A 25,653-nucleotide genomic window follows, 5' to 3' on the forward strand; every position below is an offset into this window, starting at 1 on the left:
ATTCAGTGCAAGATTTCAAACAATGGAGTATACGTAAAAGATTTTCAAGAAAAGAATAAAGAAAGAACTGATCTATTTCTCAAGCCTTTGCATTTTCCAAGAACTAGGAAAGAATCACAACTTTTCAGCAATCTCATCCATAGGAAGGATCTAAGACAAGAAGTTTGAGAAAATCAACATGTAAATATACTTGTTTTGCTGCCAGTTTGACTTCTTAAACATAAGGATGAACCGATAAGTTTACATGATACCAATCTCCAAAGATTAGCTCATGATGAAGTAGAATCTTGGGCATAGACTTTGCTGATAACTGTGCTCTGAGTGCTTTATCAAAAATCTTCCCCAGAAACATTTACTTTACTTTTTTCTAGGCAAAACAAATGAAATCTGTAAAAGACCTTTTATGTTTAAGTTAGAAAAAGTCTGAATATGTTTGGGTTGGTGAGAAAATAAAAAAATATACCACCCCTGTCAATTTGGAACAAAACTACATCGTTTGTGAGCTGTGGTAAAAGAGTGTCTTACATTCCTTTTTGAAAAGCCATCTGAAGAAGTGCGTTATATATATTTTTTCAGTTGTAAAAAGGTTCAGGGTCTAAACCAAGTGTTCTACTGCCTATACACTCTGATATTTCTGTTCTTGACTTCTATGGTTGACAGCAACAGATAAGAAAAATGGAAGACTGCAATAAGTTTATCTGCAAGAGAGCTAACAGTGCTCTCTGCTTTTCATACTTCAGCCAGTGTGTTGGATATCCAGGCCATGAATTGGATTCTTTGGTTTGATTGTCTGGAGGCTGCCAATTCATATTTACAGAACAGATAGGCCTGCCAAATAGATGATGAAGCTTTCTTAATTTTGCTTCTTCCAGAAGAAGAAAAAAAAAAAAAAAAGGTGGTATAGCGACTTCTTGAGAAGAAAGTACCTATGAAGGAAATAAAAATCCGGATATCTAGAAGAAAAAAAAATATGGAGTCATTTTTAGCCCAAAATCAACAATTAGAATAATGAACTTGCAGGTGTTTTGTTTTCTACATGTGTTAGTATATATGATGAATGATGAAGAAGCATTTGATTTGAATAAGTTACCTTTACCCAGATGTGTAATCTTTTGGTCTTGCTGTGACACCAGGGATAAGATTTCTTCAGAAAATGTAGAAAGAACTAACTAAAGAATTAATGAGCCTAGCGCTCTATCTCTTACCAATGACTAAGTAGAATTTAGAGCTTATTTTGGTGAGAAAATGTCCATTCTTCAGGCAGGTAGAAAGAGACCAGAAGCAGAAGAGTACAGGCTGGCCAGTGGAATTAATAATAAAGGAAAGAGGAAGAGAGGCAGATGAGGGGCAAACTGGAAGAAAAAATGATAAAAACAAAATGGCCCCCTAATACTGATGAGGCACAGAAAATCAAAGAAATCATAGAAACAACATAGTGAAAACACTTCAAGTGAGTAAAAAAATAATGTTTACTAATGAAGGGAAGTTGGCTCACCAGTGACCACCAATGTAGAAATGCATGTGAAAGATACCAAGGAAGAGGATTATATCAGTAACAACCTTAATAAAGCAGAAGAAAGGCCTTTAGGAAGAGGACAAATTTGACTGAGAAGAGAATATGAAGAAAGTTAAGGGAATGCATATGGAGAAAGACTTAAAAAGAGAAGCCAAGAAGATAACAGAGTGGGAGAACCCTGAGCTTATTACCCTGTTCCACATTTACAAGTAGATATCATGGATGATATCCAAGGCAGTAAAGCAGAGAGTGATCTGAAGACTGGTGGAGCAAACTCCACATAAATATAGAGAAGAAGCTGCATCTGAAAGGTTAGGAAGGTTAGAAAGATAGAGGGAGGCTGACTGCAAGGGGGAGGGAGCTGTGTACATGGATAAGGCAGAGAAATGTGCTCTTGAAGCAGGAAGCTCACAAAAGGAAGACTAATCCCATAGCATTTGGCCAGAGCAGCTGAATTGGAGTTTGTAAAATGAGTGGGACTTGGAGCCTGGAGCTTTAAAAGTCAGTGGACTTAGTGTGTGAGCCAAGAGGATGAGTGATAGCTGGGTCTTTGTCCTTGAAGAGATAGCAGCCTGCATGGAGAGGCAACATAAAAACAGCAGTTTACACAAAGCCAGGGACAAACAGGAGACAGATCTGTTTATATTGATTTCAGAGCATGTTGGGCGACTTCTCTGAAAACGGGAGCTGGCAGGTGCCATTTTCCTCCACAGTCCCCCAGCATTAACAAAGCCACCTGTAGGAGGCAGCACTACACAGACACTAGCTTCCTAACCTGCTAGCAGGTAAGGGTGGTTCAGTATTAGCAAATCAAGCAACATGATACATCGCATCAATAAGAGAAAGGATAAAAAACATATGATCATTTCAATGGATGCAGAAAAGGCGTTTATCAAAACACAACTTCAATTCACGGTAAAAACCCTTAACTGAGTAGGTTTAGAGGGAACATATTTCAACATAATAAAAGTTATGTATGAAAAACCCATAGTTAACATCAACTTCAGTGGGGAAAAACTCAGAGCCTTTCCCCTAAGATCAGGAAGAAGACAAGGATGGCCACTCTCACCACTTTCATTTAACATGGCAGTGGAAGTTTGTAGCCACAGCAGTCAGCAGAAAGAAAGAAAAAGCATCCAGGTTGGTAAGGAATATGTAAAACTTTCACGATTTGCAGATGACATGATAGTATATATAGGAAACCCAAAAGACTTAACAACAACAACAACAAAAAGTGCTAGAACTGATACACAAACTCAGTAAAACTGCGGGATGCAAAATTAAAGTACAGAAATTCTATACACCAATAATGAAGCAGCAGAAAGAGAAATTAAGAAAACAGTCGCATTTTCAGTTTTATCTAAAACAATAAGATAGCTAGGAATAGACCTAACCAAAAAGGTGAAAGAACCGTACTCTGAAAACTATAAAATATTGATGAAAGAGATTGAAGATGACACAAAGAAAAGACATTCCATGCTCGTGGAGTGAAAGAACAAATATTATTAAAATGTCTGTACTACCCAAAGCAGTCTACACATTTAATGCAATCCCTATTAAAATACCAACAACATTTGTCACGGAACTAGAATAAACAGTCCTAAAATTTGTATAGAACCACAAAAGACCACAAATAGCCAAAGCAGTCTTGAAAAAGAAAAGCAAAGCTGAAACCATAATTCCAGACTTTAAGTTATATTATCAAGCTGTCATAATCAAAACAGTATGATACTAGCCAAAAATAGACACCTAGATCAAAAGAACTGAATAGAAAACCCACAAATAAACCCACAACTTTATGGCCAATTAATCTTCAAGAAAGCAGGAAAGAATATCTAGTGGGAAAAGGACAGTCTTTTTAATAATGATGTTGGGAAAACTAGACAGCTACATGCAAAAAAAAAAGACCACTTTCTTATACTATACACAAAAATAAATTCAAAATGGATTGAAGATGTAAATATGAGGCCCAAAACCGTAAAAATCCAGAAGAGAACACAGGCAGTAAATTCTTTGACATAAGTAATTTTTTTTTTTGACACAGCAAGTTTTTTCTAGATATGTCTCCTGAGGCAAGGGAAACAAAAAGCAAAAATAAGCTATCGGGTTTAGATCACAATAAAAAGTCTCTTTTTGAAGAAGGGAACAATCACCAAAAGTAAAGGGCAACCATTTGCAAATGAATATTCAATAAAGGGTATCATATTCATTCTCATCATATTCAATAAAGTATCTAAAACTTAATAAAGAACTGATACAGCTCAACACCCAAAAACCAAATTCATCATTACTCACCATTATGGAAATGCAGATCAAAACTGCAATAGAATACCACCTCAAACTTGTCAGAATGGTTAAAATCAACAACACAGAAAATAACAGGTGTTGACAAAGATGTGAAGGAAAAGGAACCCTCATGCATTGTTGATAGGATGCAAACTGATGCAGCCACTGTGGAAAACAGTATGGAGGTTCGTCAAAAAAGTTAAAAATAAAACTACCCTATAATCCAGTATTTATACTAGTAGGTATTTACCCCAAAAATACAAAACTAATTCTAAGGGGTACATGTACCTGTGTATTTATAGCAGCATTGGTTACAAGAGCCAAATTACAGAAGCAACCCAAGTGTCCACTGATAGATGAGTGGATAAAGAAAACATGAGGTTTATGTACAATGGAATATTATTCAGCCATCAAAGGGAATGAAATCTTGCCATTTGTAACAACATGGATGGAGGTTGGGAGTATAATGCTAAGCAAAATAAGTCAGAGAAAGATAATACCATATGATTTTACTCACGTGGAATTTAAGAAACAAAACAAATGAACAAAAGGAAAAGAGGGGGGTGCCTGGGTGGCACAGTTGGTTAAGCATCTACCTCTTGGTTTGGCTCAGATCATGATCTCAGGGTCATGAGACTGAACCCTGCATTAGGCTCTGTGCTCAACATGGAGTCAGCTGAGATTCTCTCTCCCTCTCCCTCTTCCCTTCCTGCTCATGCTCTCTCTCTCTTCCAAATAAATAAATAAATCTTAGAGAGAGAGAGAGAAACCAAGAAACAGACTCTTAATTTTAGAGAACAAATTGATGGTTACCAGTGAGGAGGAGGATGAGGGATGGGTTAAGTTGGTGATGAGGATTAAGGAGGGCGCTTGTCATGATGATGCCTGGGTGATGTATGGAATTACTGAATCACTATGTTGTACACTTGAAACTAATAAGACACTATATTAACTGACTGGATTCAAAATTAATAAAACGAAAGGAAAGCCAAGAGAGATACCTTTTAGGGTTGCCGTGGTGATGGTGAAAAATTTGATCTATTCATTCTTAGATCCTGATAAATACAGATGTCTGAAGAACCAGATAGTGAAGGTATGGAAAATGAAATCAGTGATGCTAGGAAGAAGCAGAGAATGAGGAAAGGGGGTAATAGTGAAGTGGAAGAAGTGAGACAAACAGGTTTCAATGGAAAGAAGGCCAAGTGGGAAACCTAAGAGCCTTTGGATACAGGTCTGTCTTTACCAAAGACCACAGAGCTGTTACATCTTCTCAAAACTCAAAGTCAACTACTACTTACTTTACGCTTTTTTTTTTTTTTTAATGCTTTGTCCTGATTATATGGGCCACCAGTCAAAAAAAAGAGTTGGCTTTGGAATAGTTAACAAAGAGTCCACACTTCAAGGATCTAGATTCTAGAGAACTCTAGACAGAGGTCATCATATAGCTAACCCCCTTCTTGATCCATCAGAGAATATACTTCAAGTGAGAGTGGATTAAAGAAATTTTCTGATCCTATTTCCAGCATGTGTGCTCTTGGACTATATCCACTTCTTTATTTTACTGCCAAGTAGTAGAGTTCTTGTCCCAGTTTTAGAAATTCTTATCTTACTATACAGAATGTACTACTGTTAAACAAAATTGCTCAGAATTTGATGTATTTAATATTTCCAAAGCTAGAGTATGTGATGGAGCGGCCCTAATAAGTAATGAGTATTTTTGAATTGAGATTATCAATAATAATCCTGTTTCCCATTTTTAATAAAATTATACAGTATTTAAGAATACATTAAATAGGGTGCTTGGATGGCTCAGTCAGTTGGGCATCTGCCTTCTGTTTGGGTCTTGATCTCAGGGTTCTTGGATTGAGACCCTATCAGGCTCCCTGCTCAGTGAGAGTCTGCTTCTCCTTCTCCCTCTGCTTCTTCTCCCTGATTGTGTTCTCTCTCTCTCTCAAATAAATAAATAAAATCTTTTTTAAAATGCATTAAACAAAAGACCTGTAGGATCTCTATATGGGAAACAATAAAACATTACTGAAAAATTAAAGAATACTTGCATAAATGATGAGACATGACATATTCATGGATTGGAATACTCAGAGGACAATTATCTGCAAATTGATCTATAGATTGAACATAATCCCTACCATATTCACATGGGCTTTTTTTTTTTCCATGCAGGCTTTTTATTTATTTATTTATTTTGCATTACATTCATGCAGGCTTTTTAAATAAAATTGACAAGGTGATTCTACAAGTTATGTGGAAATGCTAAAGATTGAGAATTTCTAAAACCTCTAAGACCTTGACTTCACAACATAACCATACACTACAATAACCAAAACAGTGTGGTACTGCTGGAAGGATCAACAAAAAGATAAATACAGTTGAACAGAGAGGCAAGAATAGACCCACAGTTATTTGGTCATTTGATTTCAAACAAAATTCAAAGCAACCCAAGGGGGAAAGGAAAGTTTTTCAGTAAATACTGCTGCAACAACTGGATATCCATATGGGAAAAAAAAAATCTCAATTCCTGCATTCCACCAAGCACAGAAATTAATTGAGATAGATTATATTACTAAATTAAAAAGCTGAAACCATAGGTTTGGGGGCAAAGAAAAAATCAGAGACTATCTTCATGACTTTGGGGGTCAGGTAATACTACTCAGCAAGAAATTGAAACACAGTACTAATACCTACAACAGCATGGGTGAATCTCATTATATTAACTGAAAGAAATCTTATACAAAAGAATATGTACAGTACAGTATTACATTTTTATGAAGTTCTATTACAAGCACCTTTTATGAGGGAAAAGAATGGAGTGGTTTGTGTAGGGAATAGGCAGGAATTGACTGGGAAGGATTATGAAGGAACGTTCTTTGAGGTGATAGTAATGGTTTGGGTTACAAGGTGTATGAATTTATAAAAACTGATGGAATGCTACACTCAAGATTGGTACATTTTATTTTATGTAAATCTTACTTCAAAAGAAAGGAAAAAAGAGCTTTAAAAACATCACAAGGAGATATTATTTTATATTCGCCGGATAGGCAAGTGTTGGCAAGGGAATATCCTGACCTCTTTCACCCTTGCTAGTGGTAGTGTAAATTAGATCAACCATATAAAACAGTTAGTCATTATCTAATAACTCGTGCATATGCCAAAAAAATGATTCCATGTTGAGACATAGAAACTTCTGTAAACGTACACAGAGAAACATATATGACAATATTCCGGAAAAGTGAAAAGAACTGAGATACCCATCAATGGGAGAAGGCATAATTGTGCTATATTCAAACACACCATCATGGATGAATCTTGTAAACATGTAAGAATACTCCCAATATGATTCCAATAATGTAATTTCATTCAAAATCTTGAAAAATTACAAACTATGTTGATTAAGGATACATTTCTTGTAAAGGAAAGCAAAGAAAATAAATTCAGTGTATGGGATGAAGGCATGGCAAGGAGAATTAGAATGGGAATGAAAAAGCCCATAAAGCAACTTCAAAATTACAAGTAAGGTTTTATTCCCTAAAATGGCTAGTGGGAAGAGTGTTTATTATTTTTCTTTATAACTTGCACATGTTAAAATATTCTTTGATATAATTGAGTATTTGATAATTCCATGAGTAACAAAATAATACATTTTAAAATTAAATATAAGAATTTTTCATTAGCAGTAATATACAAAGTTAGGCCATTTATTCAAATGTTTATCAAATGCCTGTACACAGCCTGATAGGGGTGCGACATTAGTTAAGCCCTTATTGGGAGGCTACCACTTTGGTAGCTTGTATCTTAAAAATTAATTTAAAAACCAGTGAGATCTAAAATGATGACAGTCTTATATAGGTCCAGCTTTGACCTCACTCCCCTAATGCTACTCCAGGGGACTTCTGAAGGCAAACTTTTATGAATTGGAATGTCAAGTAAATTGGTCATTGACCAATCATAAAGGTACCTTATAATCAGGTCATGGAGAATGTGTCCTGCAATTTATTTTCTTGAAACTTAACTATGATAAAAATTCTTAGGATGCTGTGGCTAACACACAGATCTTACTGTTCTTTTGTTGGACTATTAAACATTTTTGTGGTATTTATAGATTTTTCATTTTAACATTTCCTGCAAAATCCGTGAATATTTTTCATTACATCAACTTGCCAGAAAACAAAGGTTGAACTCTGTAGCTCTAATGTGGTCCTGAATTTGTAGCTTAAAATTAAAAGGGCTTACCCCAACCCTTTACTCTTTATAAGTATTCAGACATTCCTTTGATGCCAAATAATAAATTCATAGTGCTACATATCCAGCAGGATGACAGTCTGCTTGCCTATATGAAGTACTTAAATATACCCAATTGCAATTCCAAAGCCTTATTGCTTCATTTATCACAGGAAGTGCCAGAGTTCTGAAATATTTTGTAAGAAAAGCTACTCTACTTGCATGAATTCTCATAGGAATGACCAAGAATATTATGCCAATTCAATCCTAAGTATTGAAGTTAAGGTTCTAAATGACGTTTAATATTATGATTTATTTTCTATCCTAAACTTTATAAGGCACAGAACAAGATCCTATCCTTTCATATTGCTTTTTATTTTTAAAGCGTCTGAGTGATGATAAAAATCTAAGCTTAAGAACTGTCAGATGATTTATGATATTTCATTTATTTTTCAAAGGATTGGGGTGTCACCAGTAAGCCTATTAGAATTGTAGGTTTAAAGTTCCTCAATTTTAAAAAAGACCAGCTGCATAAACAAATGTGTTAGCTTTGTAACTTAATTCTGCGTGATTTTTTTTAATTTTTCAAAGTCCCAAAGGAGGCAGTTCTTCTTAGGTCCTAAATACTTGTTTATGTCATTATGATCTCAAATGTTCAAGTACATTTCAAGATCTACTTTTTAAAATATTAATATGGTTTTATTGCATTCTTTACAACCTCAAGACATTTCTTCCTTTGTCTGCTGAAATCTGCCTTTCTTCATGGGCTGACACCAGCTAAAGTGAAATGTAGATAAACTGGAGGAAGATTACTTTAAGAAATTGGAATTCTGTAGTCATAGATAGAAAATTCAGTAACTATCTTTGAGAATGCTCTGAGTACCTTGAAACTATTTTTTTTTTTTTTTTACTAAACTTTTAAGTTTGGGATAATTATAAATTCCCATGTAGTTATAAGAAATAATAGGCACCCAATGTTATCTTTATGCATTTTCCCCGAAAAGGTAACATCTAGAATACCATCCAGATGATACAGCGATACAATTCAGGTTTTATTTGGATTTCCCTAGTTTTACTTGGACTCATATGCATATGTATACATTTAGTTTCTGTGAACTTATCACATGAGTAGCTTCCTTTATCTACCACAGTCAAGAAGAGAACAGTTCCATCACATGGAACATGTCTCCTCATGTTGCCCCTTTATAACCATGCTCACCTACCCCATTTTCCCATCCCTAACCCCTGGCAACCACTAATTTGTTCTCTATATCTATAATTTTTTCATTTCAATAATGTTACATAAATGGAATCTTTGGGATTGACTATTTTATTTAGCATAATTCCCTTAATGTTCATCCAAATAATTGCATTCATCAGTAGTTTATCTTTTATTGCTCAGTGGTATTTCATCAAAATCTACTTTGATTTTTAGCATTCACATAAATACACATAAAATGATAGATAATTGAATTATCAGCTGACAAGTTTTTTTAAATGTTACAATTAACCTGTTATTTAAAGTTATAGGTAAGTTTTTAGTGTCCTTTTAGTTATTTAGATTGGATTCGCCTCTGTCTTGTCATACCAAGACCAGATGAATTGCTGCCTGTGTACTGAAGATATATTTCCAGTAGGGGAAAAAAAAAGATAATTCCATGTCCTACAAATAAGTCATTTTAGTAAAAACTGACAAGATTGGAGAAAATATACATACAGGAAATCCTGTCATTTGTGGCAACAAATGGATAGATAGATCCAGGAAACATTACGCTAAGTGAAATAAGCCAGAGAGAGAAAGACAAATGTGGAATCTACGGAAAAAAGAAGTTGAACTGATGAACAAAGTTGAAAGTAGAAAAATGGCTGCCAGGGGTTGAGGTTTCTGGAAAATAGGGAGAGGTTAGTAAAAGGGTGCAAACTTTCAGCTGTAAAATGAATAAAGTCTGAGATCTAATATATGGCATGATGTATCATTCTGAAATTTACTGAGTGAGTAGAACTTAAATGTTCTTGGCAAAAAAGGGGGAGATTACATGTATGAGGTGACATGTTAATTAACTTGATGGGGGGTATCCTTTCCCAGTGTATACATGTATCAGTCATTACTTGGTATACTTTAAATATCTTGCAGTTTTGTCAGTTATACCTTAAAACTAAAAAAAACAACATTTGTGGTGGTTTAATTGCTTTCAAGAAAGAATCTTCTGGTAATTCACATGTTATCATACATTTTATTTATCCTACAAGACCTTTTTTTCTACCAGCAAGACTTTAACTAGCTTTTTAGGGGCAGAACCTGTATATATCTAAGCAAGCTGTTCACTGTGTATACCCCAGAGGTAGTCACTAAGTAGTGAAAAAGTGCTGGACATTGCAGCTCTAATGATACTATGGGACACATTTTATTTGATCGGGGATTTTTAATAAATTTTAAACTTTTTTACAAACCTTTAGTAAATAGATAAGTATTCTTATATGAAGTAACAGTGACTCCCATCTTTCTGACCTATCAAGAGAATTACTTTCTCTTACCTAGTTAAACTTTATATTTATTTAGGGTGCCTGGGTGGCTCAGTTGGTTAAGCAACAGCCTTCAGCTCAGGTCATGATCCTGGAGACCCGGGATCGAGTCCCACATCAGGTTCCTGCTAGGCAGGGAGTCTGCTTCTCCCTCCGACCCTCCCTTTTCTCATGTTCTGTCTCTCTCATTCTCTCTCTGTCTCAAATAAAATAAATAAAATCTTTTTTAAAAAACTTTATTTAAAGTAGCTGAGAAGTGTGGATCATAATTGATATATTTATTCCTTAGTTCAGATTTTTAAATTACGAAGATTTCCATTTACTGAACCAAATTACTCTAAGATTTTGATACTTTTTGTAGTGATTCCCCTGGATATTTTCAATTCTAGAACATATGAAATTTTAGCCTTGATTTTTATACGAAAGAACATTGAATACAGTAGCTTCAGTTTTAATGCTATTAATTTAGAATTGGCTTAACAAAAACAATGTTTATACAACATTTCTTTAAAAGATACTTTAAAACTATATATATGTGTATATAAAGATTTATTTGAGAGAGAGAATGCATGCTAGTGGGGGGAGGGGCAGAGAGAGAGGGAAAGAGAGAATCTCAAGCAGACGCCTTGCTAAATGTGGAGCCAGATGCAGGGCTCCATCCTATGACCCTGAGATCATGACCTGAGCTGAAACCAAGAGTTGGCTGCCTGACTGACTGAGCCATCCAGGCAATCCTAAAATTATATATACATTTTATCATTTTTATCAAGAATAGTTTGGATGAAAGGATAATGCATTTCTGTAGGTCTAAGTATATTTTACAAAAGCACAACTAAAGACTTGGTTTAAATCAGTGATTTTCAAAAATGAGTCCTGTATTAGTACTAAAAGATAAAGTTCCTCTCTGCTCTCTTTATAAGATATGGTTCTCCATCCAACATGCTACCAAATCCCTGCTGAGAGTCTTTTGTACTGAATAGATTCTTTTTTTATTTTCAGTCTGATCAGATGTGGAAGTGCCTGCTACTGTCTTCACTATATTTTTGCCTCTTTTCCCACCTGTGTCTGTAGGCGGCTTTTTCCTGAATGGGGAGAAAAGAATGTTTTGATATTACCATATTCTTCTAGATGTGTACAGGAGAACTAGAGGAATGTTGGCATTTGCTGAAGCACAGTCCTCTTGTCTCTTCTTAAGCACCCATCAGCTGTTGGCTTCCTTAACACTAATGTTCTTCATCTTTCTCTCCAGAGATTGGTGCTGCCTGCTATCTGTACCCACTTTAAATATGACCTTTCCTCTTTCCTGTGCTTACAGCCTCCACTGAATCTTCTTTCCCACTCTTGCTCATGGTAAGCATTTTCTAGGAAAGCCTTAAGTCTTTCTGCATCCAGTGTGTCCCAGGCGTGGGTAGAATATGGAGTGTTCTAGGACCTTGCTTCTTTAGAAGTGCTTAGTTGAACCTAGGGAGCCTCAATAACTAATGTGAAGGCAGACTGTGAATAAGAGTAAGTGTGCCTGCCATGACCTTTATTTTGGTCATAGCGACAGTTTCAAAAATCTCTTTGCATCCCTGTTGCTATCACTGCTTTTACATGCACCATAGTTGTGTGGATATATTGTGCTGTGGCTATCAAAATTGGAAGAAGGCGTGATGTAACAGCATGGCAAATATATTATTAGATTCAGGCCTTTGGTCTGTGATGGTTACTATGACTGCATAAGCTACAGCTCCTTCTGTAATACCTTTGCTGTACTTAAATTTTTTCACCTAGTTAGATCATACAGTCAGTGTCATTAATTTGGGATGGAAAGCACCCTCTTATCATTAACACTACCTCTTACAAGTTTGAAAATGATTCATTATGCAGTATTAAGAAGAGAAGTGTTTTGGGGACACCTGAGGGGTTCAGTTGGTTAAGCATCTAACTCTTGGTTTCAGCTGAGGTTATGATCTCAGAGTCATGAGATGGAGCCCATGTTAGGCTTCATGCTCAGTGTGGAATCTACTTGAGATTCTCTCTCTCCCTTTCCTTCCCCCTCTGCCCCTCCCACTGTGCTCACTCTCTCTCTCCCTGGAGGGGGGGGAAAGAAGTGTTATTACTTTCAATGAGAGGATATGTGATGTAAAGCTAGGTATAAGGTAAAAATGAAGAGGAGTGAGTAGAAATAAGGACTAGGAAAAGAAAATTAAAGGAAAAGTTATTTTCTGACTTGGCTTGGACTTTGAGTTCTGTTTTTTGGAAATAGAAAATATCAGCCCAGAACCATGAGTTCAGTTAAAATTTTTTTCTGTACTTTGGAGTTCGATTTTTTTGTTACCAAGTAAAGATAAAGATGGCAATGATTTAGTAGCAGCTCATGGATAGTAACTGTGAGGTGCTGAGTGTACATTACATAATAATCAGAATCAAAAGCTTAGCATATCTTTGGATTTGTAACTTTAAGTAATTCCGTAGTCATTAAGTTATATGCATGCATGTACATATACTTTGAGAAATCTTAGTACTTTACTGAAGTGTAAGCTTTTGTATTATACAGTAGAATAAAGCAAATATCTTTGTGATTTTGCTTAACAAAACAGTGCGGGGATTTTTTTTTTCTTTCAAAAAATGTGATTGTGATCTTCATGATATACAAATATTGCTTTGTGTTTATCTCCTAAGTTTGAAAATTCAGTTATCTTTTCTAAGAATTTGAAGAAAGTCAAGTTTCATTTTCTAGATACTTTGAGCATCACATAATAAAAACACTATATAATTTGTGTGCATTGATGCAGTTGTCACAGTTTTCCAATTTGCCTCATAAGGCCTACTTTAAAATAGTCTTTAATGTGTATGACTTCCCAGAGTATCAATTTCATAAAGTTCCTTAATCATAAAATTTGTTTTGGTTATATCAACTGGTAGGATCTTTCTTCTAGAAAGTGCTTGGGCAAACTAAATTTTAGTACTAATTGTTTGAAGTAACATTTTCACATTTCTCTGTGCACCCTGTATTGATTTTTTTATTTGCAGGGTGTTTTGCAGTCCTTTATGAGATAGATATGAAATTAATTAGGAAACCTAGAACAGGTACATATTTTTCCTACTTGCTGTCCTTAAGAGTTTTTTAGAACAGGTGTATTTAAGAGCAGATCCAAATTGAGAACTTTATTGTGCATACTTTTAACCATTAGGGTAATATGGAATGGAAGGATGTACACTTAAAAAGATGAGCACCCTCTTAAATACATCAGAACAGCTTGGGTTCCATTCCAACACTGTAAATTAACTAGACCTAGGAAACATATATAGAACACTCCACTCAACAAGAGCAGACTATACATTCTTCTCAATGTACATGGATCATTCTCCAGAATAGACTGTCCATTAGGCTATAAAACAAGCCTCAATGAATGTAAAAAGGATGGAAATTATACAAAGTATTTTCTCTGACCACAACAGAATACAATTAAAAATAAGTAACAGAAGGATATTTGGGAAACACACAAATATGTGGAAATTAGACAACACATTCCTAAATAGCCAGTGGGTCAACAAAGAAATCACAAGGGATCTTTAGGGTAAATACCCAGTAGTGCAATTGCTGGGTCATAGGGTAGTTCTATTTTCAACATTTTGAGGAACCTCCATGCTGTTTTCCAGAGTGGTTGCACCAGCTTGCATTCCCACCAACAGTGGAGGAGGGTTCCCCTTTCTCCACATCCTCTCCAGCATCTGTCATTTCCTGACTTGTTAATTTTAGCCATTCTGACTGGTGTGAGGTGATATCTCATTGTGGTTTTGATTTGTATTTCCCTGATGCCGAGTGACGTGGAGCACTTTTTCATGTGTCTGTTGGCCATCTGGATGTCTTCTTTGCAGAAATGTCTGTTCATGTCCTCTGCCCATTTCTTGATTGGATTGTTTGTTCTTTGGGTGTTGAGTTTGCTAAGTTAGAAACTACCTTGATATAAATTAACCTGAAACACAACATATCAAAATTTATAGGATGCAGCTCAAGAAAGCAGTGTTTAGAGGGAAACGTATAACTATACACGTCTGTGGTTTGTTTTTTTTTTTGGGGATTAATTCTCATTGAGATAGGTTCTTTTTTTTTTTTTCCATTTTATTTATTTTTTCAGCGTAACAGTATTCATTGTTTTTGCACAACACCCAGTGCTCCATGCAAAACGTGCCCTCCCTATTACCCACCACCTGTTCCCCCAACCTCCCTTCAAAACCCTCAGGTTGTTTCTCAGAGTCCATAGTCTCTTATGGTTCGCCTCCCCTTCCAATTTTTTTTTTTATAAACATATAATGTATTTTTATCCCCAGGGGTATAGGTCTGTGAATCGTCAGGTTTACACACTTCACAACACTCACGATAGCACACACCCTCCCCAATGTCCATAACCCCCTCCCCCTCTCCCAATCCCACCTCCCCCCAGCAACCCCCAGTTTGTTTTGCGAGATTAAGAGTCATTTATGGTTTGTCTCCCTCCCAATCCCATCTTGTTTCATTTATTCTTCTCCTATCCCCCTAAACCCCCATGTTGCTTCTCCATGTCCTCATATCAAGGAGATCATATGATAGTTGTCTTTCTCTGATTGACTTATTTCACTAAGCATGATACCCTCTAGTTCCATCCACGTCGTCGCAAATGGCAAGATTTCATTTCTTTTGATGGCTGCATAGTATTCTATTGTGTATATGTACCCAAACCAAAAGACAACTGACAGAATGGGAGAAGATATTTGCGAATGACATATCAGATAAAGGGCTAGTATCCAAAATCTATAAGGAACTTAGCAAACTCAACACCCAAAGAACAAACAGTCCAATCAAGAAATGGGCAGAGGACATGAACAGACATTTCTGCAAAGAAGACATCCAGATGGCCAACAGACACATGAAAAAGTGCTCCACGTCACTCGGCATCAGGGAAATACAAATCAAAACCACAATGAGATATCACCTCACACCAGTTAGAATGGCTAAAATTAACAAGTCAGGAAATGACAGATGCTGGCGAGGATGCGGAGAAAGGGGAACCCTCCTACACTGTTGGTGGGAATGCAAGCTGGTGCAACCACTCTGGAAAACAGCATGGAGGTTCCTCAAAATGTTGAAAATAGAACTACCCTATGACCCAGCAATTGCACTACTGGGTATTTACCCTAAAGATACAAACATAGTGATCTGAAGGGGCACATGTACCCGAATGTTTATAGCAGCAATGTCTACAATAGCCAAACTATGGAAAGAACTGAGATGTCCATCAATACACGTCTGTGTTTTTAAAAAAAGATCTCAAATCAGTGACTGAACCTTCCACCTTAAGAACCTAGAAATAGAAGAGCAAACCAAAGCAAATAGAAAGAAAAGAAATAAATAAATAAAGGTGAAAGCATAAATTTAAGGACTAGAGAATAAAAAATAGAGAAAATCAATGAAAGCAAAGGTTGATTCTTTAAAAGATCTTAATAAGGGCGCCTGGGTGGCTCAGCGGGTTAAGCCGCTGCCTTCGGCTCAGGTCATGATCTCAGGGTCCTGGGATCGAGTCCCGCATCGGGCTCTCTGCTCGGCAGGGAGCCTGCTTCCCTCTCTCTCTCTCTCTCTCTCTCTCTCTCTGCCTGCCTCTCTACCAACTTGTGATCTCTCTCTGCCAAATAAATAAATAAAAAATCTTTAAAAAAAAAAAAAAAGATCTTAATAAAACTGACAAATCTTTAGCCTGACCAAGAAAAAAAGAGAACATTCAAGGTAGTAAGATCAGCAATGGGGGCACCTGGGTGGCTCAGTGGATTAAGCCACTGCCTTCGGCTCAGGTCATGATCTCAGGGTCCTGGGATTGAGCCCCACGTCGGGCTCTCTGCTCCGCAGGGAGCCTGCTTCCTCCTCTCTCTCTGCCTGCCTCTCTGCCTAGTTGTGATTTCTCTCTGTTAAATAAATAAAATATTAAAAAAAAAAAAAGATCAGCAATGAAAGAGGGCACATTACTACTAATCTTATAGAAATAAGAAAGGATTTTAAAGCAACATTAGAAATAATTGTATGCCATCACTTTTTGGCCTTTTGGCTAAAATCAAGTATAGAAATAATTGTATGCAAAAATATTATCAGGTGACTTAGATGTAATGGACAAACTCCTAAAAGACAAAAACTACCAAAACTAACTCAAGAAAGAAAATCTGAACTGACAAATGATTGAATTATTTAAAAAGTTCCCACAGAGTAAAAAAAGCCCAAACCCAGATGGCTTTACCTTTGAAGTCTATCAAAGCTATAAAGAAGAATTAATACCAATGTTTTACAAAGTCTTCTAAAAATTAGAGGAGAAAATACTTTCCAGTTCATTTGATTAGGCCAATATATCCTGATGCTGAAACCAGACAAAGACAACACAAGGAAAACTACAGACCAATATTCCTTATAAATACAAATGCAAAAATTGACAACAAAATACTAACAAACCAAATCTAGTAACTATAAAGAAGATTAGAAACAAGGCCACATGGGATGATTTTATCAGAAATGCAAGATTATTTTTAATCAATGTAATACATTAATAAAATGAAGAAAAGCTATGTGATCATCATTTAATAAACACAGAAGAAGCATTTGACAAAATTGATGTTCCTTTTGTGATGAAAACACTCAATAATGTAGAAATAGGTGGGAACTACAAAAATTCCACAACTCACATCATACTTATCAGTGACAGATTGAAAGCTCTCCTCTTCCTAAGATCAGGATGAACATGAAGATGTATTCTCTTGCCACTTCTATTAAGGGCATTTAGGCAAGGAAAGAGGTAAAAAAGGATCCAAATAAAAAAAGAAAACTTTTTGTATTTATAGATGGTATGATCTTGAATATGGAAAACCTTAAGGAACAAGCTGAAAAAACTTAGAATTAATAAACAAATTTTAGCAGGGCTAAAAAATACACAATCAGTATGAAAATCAGTTGTGTTTATGTATACTAGCAGTGAATCCTTCAAAAGTGAAATTAAGAAAACAGTTGCATTTATAATAGCATCAAAAAGAATAAGTACTTAATAAGTTTAACAAAAGAAATACAAGACTTATGCACTAAAGTTTAAAAATGTTAGAAAGTAAAGACAAATTGAAAGACATCTTACAGTTTTTTAATTGAAGTATAGTTGATATGCAGTATTATATGGATTCCATTGTACAACATGGTGATTTGACAATTATATACATTATGAAATGCTCACCACAATAAGCATAGTTACTGTCTGTCACCATAAAAGTTCTTATAGTATTGTTGGCCATATTCCCTATGCTGTACTTTTCATCCCCATTACTTACTTACTTTACAATTGGAAGTTTATACCTCTTAATCCCCTTGAATTGGGAGACTTAACATTGTTAAGATGGCAATACACCCAAACGGATCAACAGATTCAAAGCAATCTCGGTGAAAATCCCAGTTGCCATTTTTTGTAGAAGTTGACATGCTGATCCTAAAATTCAAACGGAGATTCAAGGGACTTAAAATAGGCAAACCAATCTTAAAAAAGAAAACAGAGGAAGACTCACACTTCTCAATTTCAGAACTTACTGTAAAGATACAATAAACAAGATAGGGTGGTACTGACAAAAGGCTAGACATAGAGGTCAATGGAATAGGATTGAGAGTCCTGAATAAACCCTCACATGTATGGTAAATTGATTTTCAACCAGAGTGTGAGGACATTTCAGGGGGGAAAAGAACAGTCTTATCAACCAGTGGCTTGGAACAACTGGGTATCCACATGCAAGCAAATGAAAGGGGATCTGTACCTCACATGATATTCAAAAATTAACTCAAAATGGATCAAAGATCTAAATGCAAGAGCTAAAACTGAAACTATATAAAACTCTGAAAGGAAAACAAAGTTTAAAATCTTTATACCTTGAATTAGGCTATCATTTCTTAGTTTGACATGAAAAGCATGAGCAATAAAAGAAAAGTTCAAAATAAAAACTTTTGTGCTTTGAAGGATAGCAAAAAAAAAGCGAAAAGGCATCTTTCAGAATGGGACACCATCATATATCTGCTAAGGGACTTGGACTGAGAATATAAAAATTATTACAACTCAGTAACAAAAAAGAACCACAATTTTTTTTCTTTTTTTTTTTTTTTCCATTTTATTTATTTTTTCAGCGTAACAGTATTCATTCTTTTTGCACAACACCCAGTGCTCCATGCAAAACGTGCCCTCCCCATTACCCACCACCTGTTCCCCCAACCTCCCACCCCTGACCCTTCAAAACCCTCAGGTTGTTTTTCAGAGTCCATAGTCTCTTATGGTTCGCCTCCCCTCCCCAATGTCCATAGCCCGCTCCCCCTCTCCCAATCCCACCTCCCCCCAACAACCCCCAGTTTGTTTTGTGAGATTAAGAGTCATTTATGGTTTGTCTCCCTCCCAATCCCATCTTGTTTCATTTATTCTTCTCCTATCCCCCTACCCCCCTATGTTGCTTCTCCATGTCCTCATATCAGGGAGATCATATGATAGTTGTCTTTCTCCGATTGACTTATTTCACTAAACATGATACGCTCTAGTTCCATCCACGTCGTCGCAAATGGCAAGATTTCATTTCTTTTGATGGCTGCATAGTATTCCATTGTGTATATATACCACATCTTCTTGATCCATTCATCTGTTGATGGACATCTAGGTTCTTTCCATAATCTGGCTATTGTAGACATTGCTGCTATAAACATTCGGGTACACGTGCCCCTTCGGATCACTATGTTTGTATCTTTAGGGTAAATACCCAGTAGTGCAATTGCTGGGTCATAGGGTAGTTCTATTTTCAACATTTTGAGGAACCTCCATGCTGTTTTCCAGAGTGGTTGGACCAGCTTGCATTCCCACCAACAGTGGAGGAGGGTTCCCCTTTCTCCACATCCTCTCCAGCATCTGTCATTTCCTGACTTGTTAATTTTAGCCATTCTGACTGGTGTGAGGTGATATCTCATTGTGGTTTTGATTTGTATTTCCCTGATGCCGAGTGACGTGGAGCACTTTTTCATGTGTCTGTTGGCCATCTGGATGTCTTCTTTGCAGAAATGTCTGTTCATGTCCTCTGCCCATTTCTTGATTGGATTGTTTGTTCTTTGGGTGTTGAGTTTGCTAAGTTCCTTATAGATTTTGGATACTAGCCCTTTATCTGATATGTCGTTTGCAAATATCTTCTCCCATTCTGTCAGCTGTCTTTTGGTTTTGTTAACTGTTTCCTTTGCTGTGCAAAAGCTTTTGATCTTGATGAAATCCCAATAGTTCATTTTTGCCCTTGCTTCCCTTGCCTTTGCCGTTGTTCCTAAGAAGATGTTGCTGCGGCTGAGGTCGAAGAGGTTGCTGCCTGCATTCTCCTCAAGGATTTGGATGGATTCCTTTCTCACATTGAGGTCCTTCATCCATTTGGAGTCTATTTTCGTGTGTGGTGTAAGGAAGTGGTCCAATTTCATTTTTCTGCATGTGGCTGTCCAATTTTCCCAGCACCATTTATTGAAGAGGCTGTCTTTTTTCCATTGGACATTCTTTCCTGCTTTGTCGAAGATGAGTTGGCCATAGAGTTGAGGGTCGATTTCTGGGCTCTCTATTCTGTTCCACTGATCTATGTGTCTGTTTTTGTGCCAGTACCATGCTGTCTTGATGATGACAGCTTTGTAATAGAGCTTGAAGTCCGGAATTGTGATGCCACCAACTTTGGCTTTGTTCTTCAATATTCCTTTGGCTATTCGAGGTCTTTTCTGGTTCCATATAAATTTTAGGATTATTTGTTCCATTTCTTTGAAAAAAATGGATGGTATTTTGATAGGGATTGCATTAAATGTGTAGATTGCTTTAGGTAGCATAGACATTTTCACAATATTTATTCTTCCAATCCAGGAGCATGGAACATTTTTCCATTTTTTTGTGTCTTCCTCAATTTCTTTCATGAGTACTTTATAATTTTCTGTGTATAGATTCTTAGTCTCTTTGGTTAGGTTTATTCCTAGGTATCTTATAGTTTTGGGTACAATTGTGAATGGGATTGACTCCTTAATTTCTCTTTCTTCAGTCTTGTTGTTGGTGTACAGAAATGCAACTGATTTCTGTGCACTGATTTTATATCCTGACACTTTACTGAATTCCTGGACAATTTCTAGCAGTTTTGGAGTGGAGTCTTTTGGGTTTTCCACATATAGTATCATATCATCTGCGAAGAGTGATAGTTTGACTTCTTCTTTACCAATTTGGATGCCTTTAATTTCTTTTTGTTGTCTGATTGCTGAGGCTAGGACTTCTAATACTATGTTGAATAGCAGTGGTGATAATGGACATCCCTGCCGTGTTCCTGACCTTAATGGAAAAGCTTTCAGTTTTTCTCCATTGAGAATGATATTTGCGGTGGGTTTTTCATAGATGGCTTTGATAATATTGAGGTATGTGCCCTCTATCCCTACACTTTGAAGAGTTTTGATCAGGAAGGGATGCTGTACTTTGTCAAATGCTTTTTCAGCATCTATTGAGAGTATCATATGGTTCTTGTTCTTTCTTTTATTAATGTGTTCTATCACATTGATTGATTTGCGGATGTTGAACCAACCCTGCAGCCCTGGAATAAATCCCACTTGATCGTGGTGAATAATCCTTTTAATGTATTGTTGAATCCTATTGGCTAGTATTTTGGCGAGAATTTTTGCGTCTGTGTTCATCAAGGATATTGGTCTGTAGTTCTCTTTTTTGGTGGGATCCTTGTCTGGTTTTGGGATCAAGGTGATGCTGGCCTCATAGAATGAGTTTGGAAGTTTTCCTTCCATTTCTATTTTTTGGAACAGTTTCAGGAGAATAGGAATGAGTTCTTCTTTAAATGTTTGGTAGAATTCCCCTGGGAAGCCATCTGGCCCTGGGCTTTTGTTTGTTTGGAGACTTTTGATGACTGTTTCAATCTCCTTACTGGTTATGGGCCTGTTCAGGTTTTCTATTTCTTCCTGGTTCAGTTGTGGTAGTTTATATGTCTCTAGGAATGCATCCATTTCTTCCAGATTGTCCAATTTGTTGGCGTAGAGTTGCTCATAGTATGTTCTTATAATTGTCTGTATTTCTTTGGTGTTAGTTGTGATCTCTCCTCTTTCATTCATGATTTTATTGATTTGGGTCCTTTCTCTTTTCTTTTTGATGAGTCTGGCCAGGGGTTTATCAATCCTATTGATTCTTTCAAAGAACCAGCTCCTAGTTTCATTGATTTTTTCTATTGTTTTTTTGGTTTCTATTTCATTGATTTCTGCTCTGATCTTTATGATTTCTCTTCTCCTGCTGGGTTTAGGGTTTCTTTCTTGTTCTTTCTCCAGCTCTTTTACGTGTAGGGTTAGGTTGTGTACTTGAGACCTTTCTTGTTTCTTGAGAAAGGCTTGTACCGCTATATATTTTCCTCTCAGGACTGCCTTTGCTGTGTCCCACAGATTTTGAACTGTTGTGTTTTCATTATCATTTGTTTCCATGAATTTTTTCAATTCTTCTTTAATTTCCTGGTTAGCTCAGTGGTAGAGCATTTGACTGAAGAACCACAATTTTAAAGTGATCAAAGGATTTACATAGCTCTTTCTCCTAAGAAGATATACAAATTGTCCGTGAGCACCTGGCAACTTTGCCAACATTACAGTGATAAGAGCCACAGTGATATACAACTTCACACCCATTAGGATGGCCATAATTTTAAAAATGGACAAAAAAGATTCAGTAAGAATATGTGGAAATTGGAAACCTCCTACATTACTGATGGGAATGTAAATGGAGAGCTGCTTTGGAAAAGTCTGACCATTCCTCAGAAGATGAAGCATAGAGTTACCCTGTGACCCAGCCTGTAGTACTATAGAATATACCTGTTCTATTCCTAAGTATATATCCAGGAGAAGTGAATATGGCCACACAAAAACTTGTGCACAGATGTTCGTAGCAGCATTATTCATAATGGCCAAAAAGTGGAAACAACCCAAATGTCTGTCAGTCGATGACTAAACAAAAGTGGTATATATCCATACAATGGCTTATTATCTGGCAACAAAAAGGAACAAAAGAACTGCTACATTCTGTAACACTCATGAACCTTGAAAACATTACGCCAAGTAAAAGTCAGACACCAAAAGGCCACATATTATATGATTCCACTGACATGATATTTTCAGAATAAGTGAATCTACAGAGACAGAAAATAGATTAATGTTTTCCAGGGCTAAGCAGGTAATAGGGTGACTGCTAATGGGTATGAGGTTTCTCTTTAGGGTGATGGGATATTCTGGAATTAGATGGTGTGGTGGTTCTGTAACTTTGTGAATATACTATAGAACATCGAATTGTATACTTCAGAAGGGTGGATTTTATCACAAATATAAGTAAATGGGTATTAACTGAGCTCCTCCTAGGTATTCTGTTATTGTGCCGGATGTTTAGGGTACCAGGTGAACACAAGGGGATATGGCCACTGCCTTCTGGAGTTTCTTGTGTATTGAAGACACCAGGTATCATCTAAATAAAATTACAATTGTGGTAAATGCTCTAAGGAAGAAGGTCCAGGGTTCAGTGAGGTTATTAATAGGCGTATCTGAGCCAGACTAGGTCAGACAGTTCTCCTAAGGAGCTTATCCTGCCTTGAGAACTGAAGGATGAAGCCACATTACCCAGAAGACAAGCAGCATTACAGGGAAAGGGAACCAGGATGTGTAAAGACTCCACCAACAGAGCCATGCTGTGTTCAGGAAACTGCTGGAAAGCTTGTGTGGCTGGGACACAGAAGGTGAGGGTATAGGGTGCAGGTTGAGGAGCAGGCTGAGGCGAGACTATGCAAAACCTCACGGACGTGCTGTGGCATCCAGTGGCTTTCATTCTGGGATGGCACATTCTAATTGATGTTTTGAAAACAGGACTGTGGCCATGTTGGTTAGAGAAGGAGCAGGAGAGGAAGCTAATAGAATATTCAGTGGTCTCTGCAGAGAATGACACAGCAACTGGCACCAGGTAGTTGGCAATAGAGCTGAGAAGATACGGACGTATCTAAGGGCTGTTTAGGAGTTAAAATTGACGGGATTTGGTAAAAACCTAGAACTAGGAAGTGAGGGAGATGTGGACTTTTCCCTGTGAATGGGTTGGAGGGCCATTTTTCTAAGCCAGAGAGATTCCTTCAGTATGTACTTTGCTATGAGCAACTTCAAGTTCTATAAAGGGATTTTTTTTCTGTTAAGCAATAGCTCTTTCTTACCGAAGCAGTCACATCGTATAGAAGTATGCAATTTACTGGTAGCAAATATTTGGGGAAAGTTCAAAAAATGTTTGAGAAAATTAAACAAGTAATTTTTATATATTTTCCAGACAGGTTTTTCCTCTGGGAGTCTCTCTCTCTCTCTCTCTCTCTCTCTTTTTCAAGATTTTATTTATTTGACACAGAAAGAGAGATCACAAGTAGACAGAGAGGCAGGGAGAGAGAGAGGGGAGCAGACTTTCCGCCGAGCAGCGAGCCTAATGCGGGGCTCGATCCCAGGACCCTGGGCTCATGACCTGAGCCAAAGGCAGAGGCTTAACCCACTGAGCCACCCAGGCGCCCCATCTGGGAGTCTCTTTTGTCCTAGTCTACATTCTCAGTGTCTTATTTTAATGTACTTGGCCTTGCTGATGATCCCCCAGTGCTGTAGAGATCATCTGTCATTTAGGTTTCTTCAGTTTGATGTAAGTAATGGAAATAGACTCTGAAATAATTTTTTGGCAAGTAACTACCTTCCAGTGAGGAATAATTGGAATGAGTCCAGTTTTAGCAATTCTTATTTCCTTGGCCAGCCAAAGTCTTAAAATGTCAGGTTCTTCAAAGATGTTTTTATTCTGCAGTTATGTAGAGCGGTAGTGTTTTATTATAATTTCTAAAAGCCACTTTGGCAATTTAAGACTACACTGAAATAAATTTTAGTCTGTACCCTAAAATTGTTTTTCAAATGACCCTTGAAGAGTTCAAGGGTCACTCAGATTTGGAATGTCAGCACACAGAACCAACTGACAAGTAAAGATCTGGAAAGAAAAGAGATCATACAAATGACTTGTGATTTAAATTGTTATACTCTGTTACAAGAAAGACATCTCCCTTTTCATTAGTATTTTACCGATAATATACAAGTAATAAGAGAAACACTGTAAATCTATAAAGGCCATTGTTTATAGCAAACCTTGAGGCACATTTAAATTAGGAGAATTAAGGGTCATTTAGAGAAAATCATAATAACCTGCCTTTTGTAACCCTCTTCTCGGGCATTCTCACCAATATCTGTTCTCATCAGCCAGTATACACAGGAGGGAGTCAAGAGCCATTGCTGCTAATTTTTCCATGAAAACACCAAAGCTTGAATCCACTTGACTCAAGTTTCCACTTTTCTTGCTGTCAGTATAGGCTCGACCTTAGGATTACCTCTTTACTTCTCAGCATTAACTATGTTACATTGTTTTCCATATGTGCTTATTTCATTATGAGTTTTAATTTCTGAAAATTGTCATTTGCTTTTCATATGTGCTTTTTTCCACTGTGTGTCTTAATTTCTGAAAGCTGTCATTTGAAATGGGAACTTTAAGAAAAGAATAGGGAAATTTCTGAGGTTGGGACATTTGTGGTTAAGAGCAGAACCCAAGGCCTGTCTTGAACTTCAGCTTCACCAGATACTAGTTGTGTGATCTTAGATAAATTAATTAACCTCTCTGTGCCTAGTTCCTCATTTGTAATATGATGATCATTGATGATCATAAAATATCTATCCCAAGACTGTGGTTAGAATTAAATGAATTAGCACACATTTAAAATGCTTAGAACAGGGGCGCCTGGGTGGCTCAGTGGGTTAAAGCCTCTGCCTTCAGCTCAGGTCATGATCCCAGAGTCCTGGGATCGAGCCCCACATCGGGCTCTCTGCTCAGCAGAGAGCCTGCTTCCTCCTCCTCTCTCTCTCTCTCTCTCTCTCTCTGCCTACTTGTGATCTCTGTCAAATAAATAAATAAAATCTTAAAAAAAAAAATGCTTAGAACACTATTTAGGGGCACCTGGGTGGCTCAGTCGGTTAAGTATCGACTCAGTTTTGGCTC

At 36.8% G+C, this 25,653-nt stretch overlaps 1 protein-coding gene and 1 pseudogene across 5 annotated transcripts in view; both read left to right on the forward strand.

Moving 5' to 3' along the window:
* ZNF438 (zinc finger protein 438) overlaps positions 1–25,653 on the forward strand; it is a 180,810-nt gene that overhangs the window by 94,061 nt on the left and 61,096 nt on the right. The window lies entirely within an intron of this gene.
* Positions 381–1,436, forward strand: LOC123946485 (annotated as a pseudogene).

The sequence above is a fragment of the Meles meles genome, chromosome 7, assembly GCF_922984935.1.
Source record: "Meles meles chromosome 7, mMelMel3.1 paternal haplotype, whole genome shotgun sequence".
Classification (NCBI taxonomy): Eukaryota; Metazoa; Chordata; class Mammalia; order Carnivora; family Mustelidae; genus Meles; species Meles meles.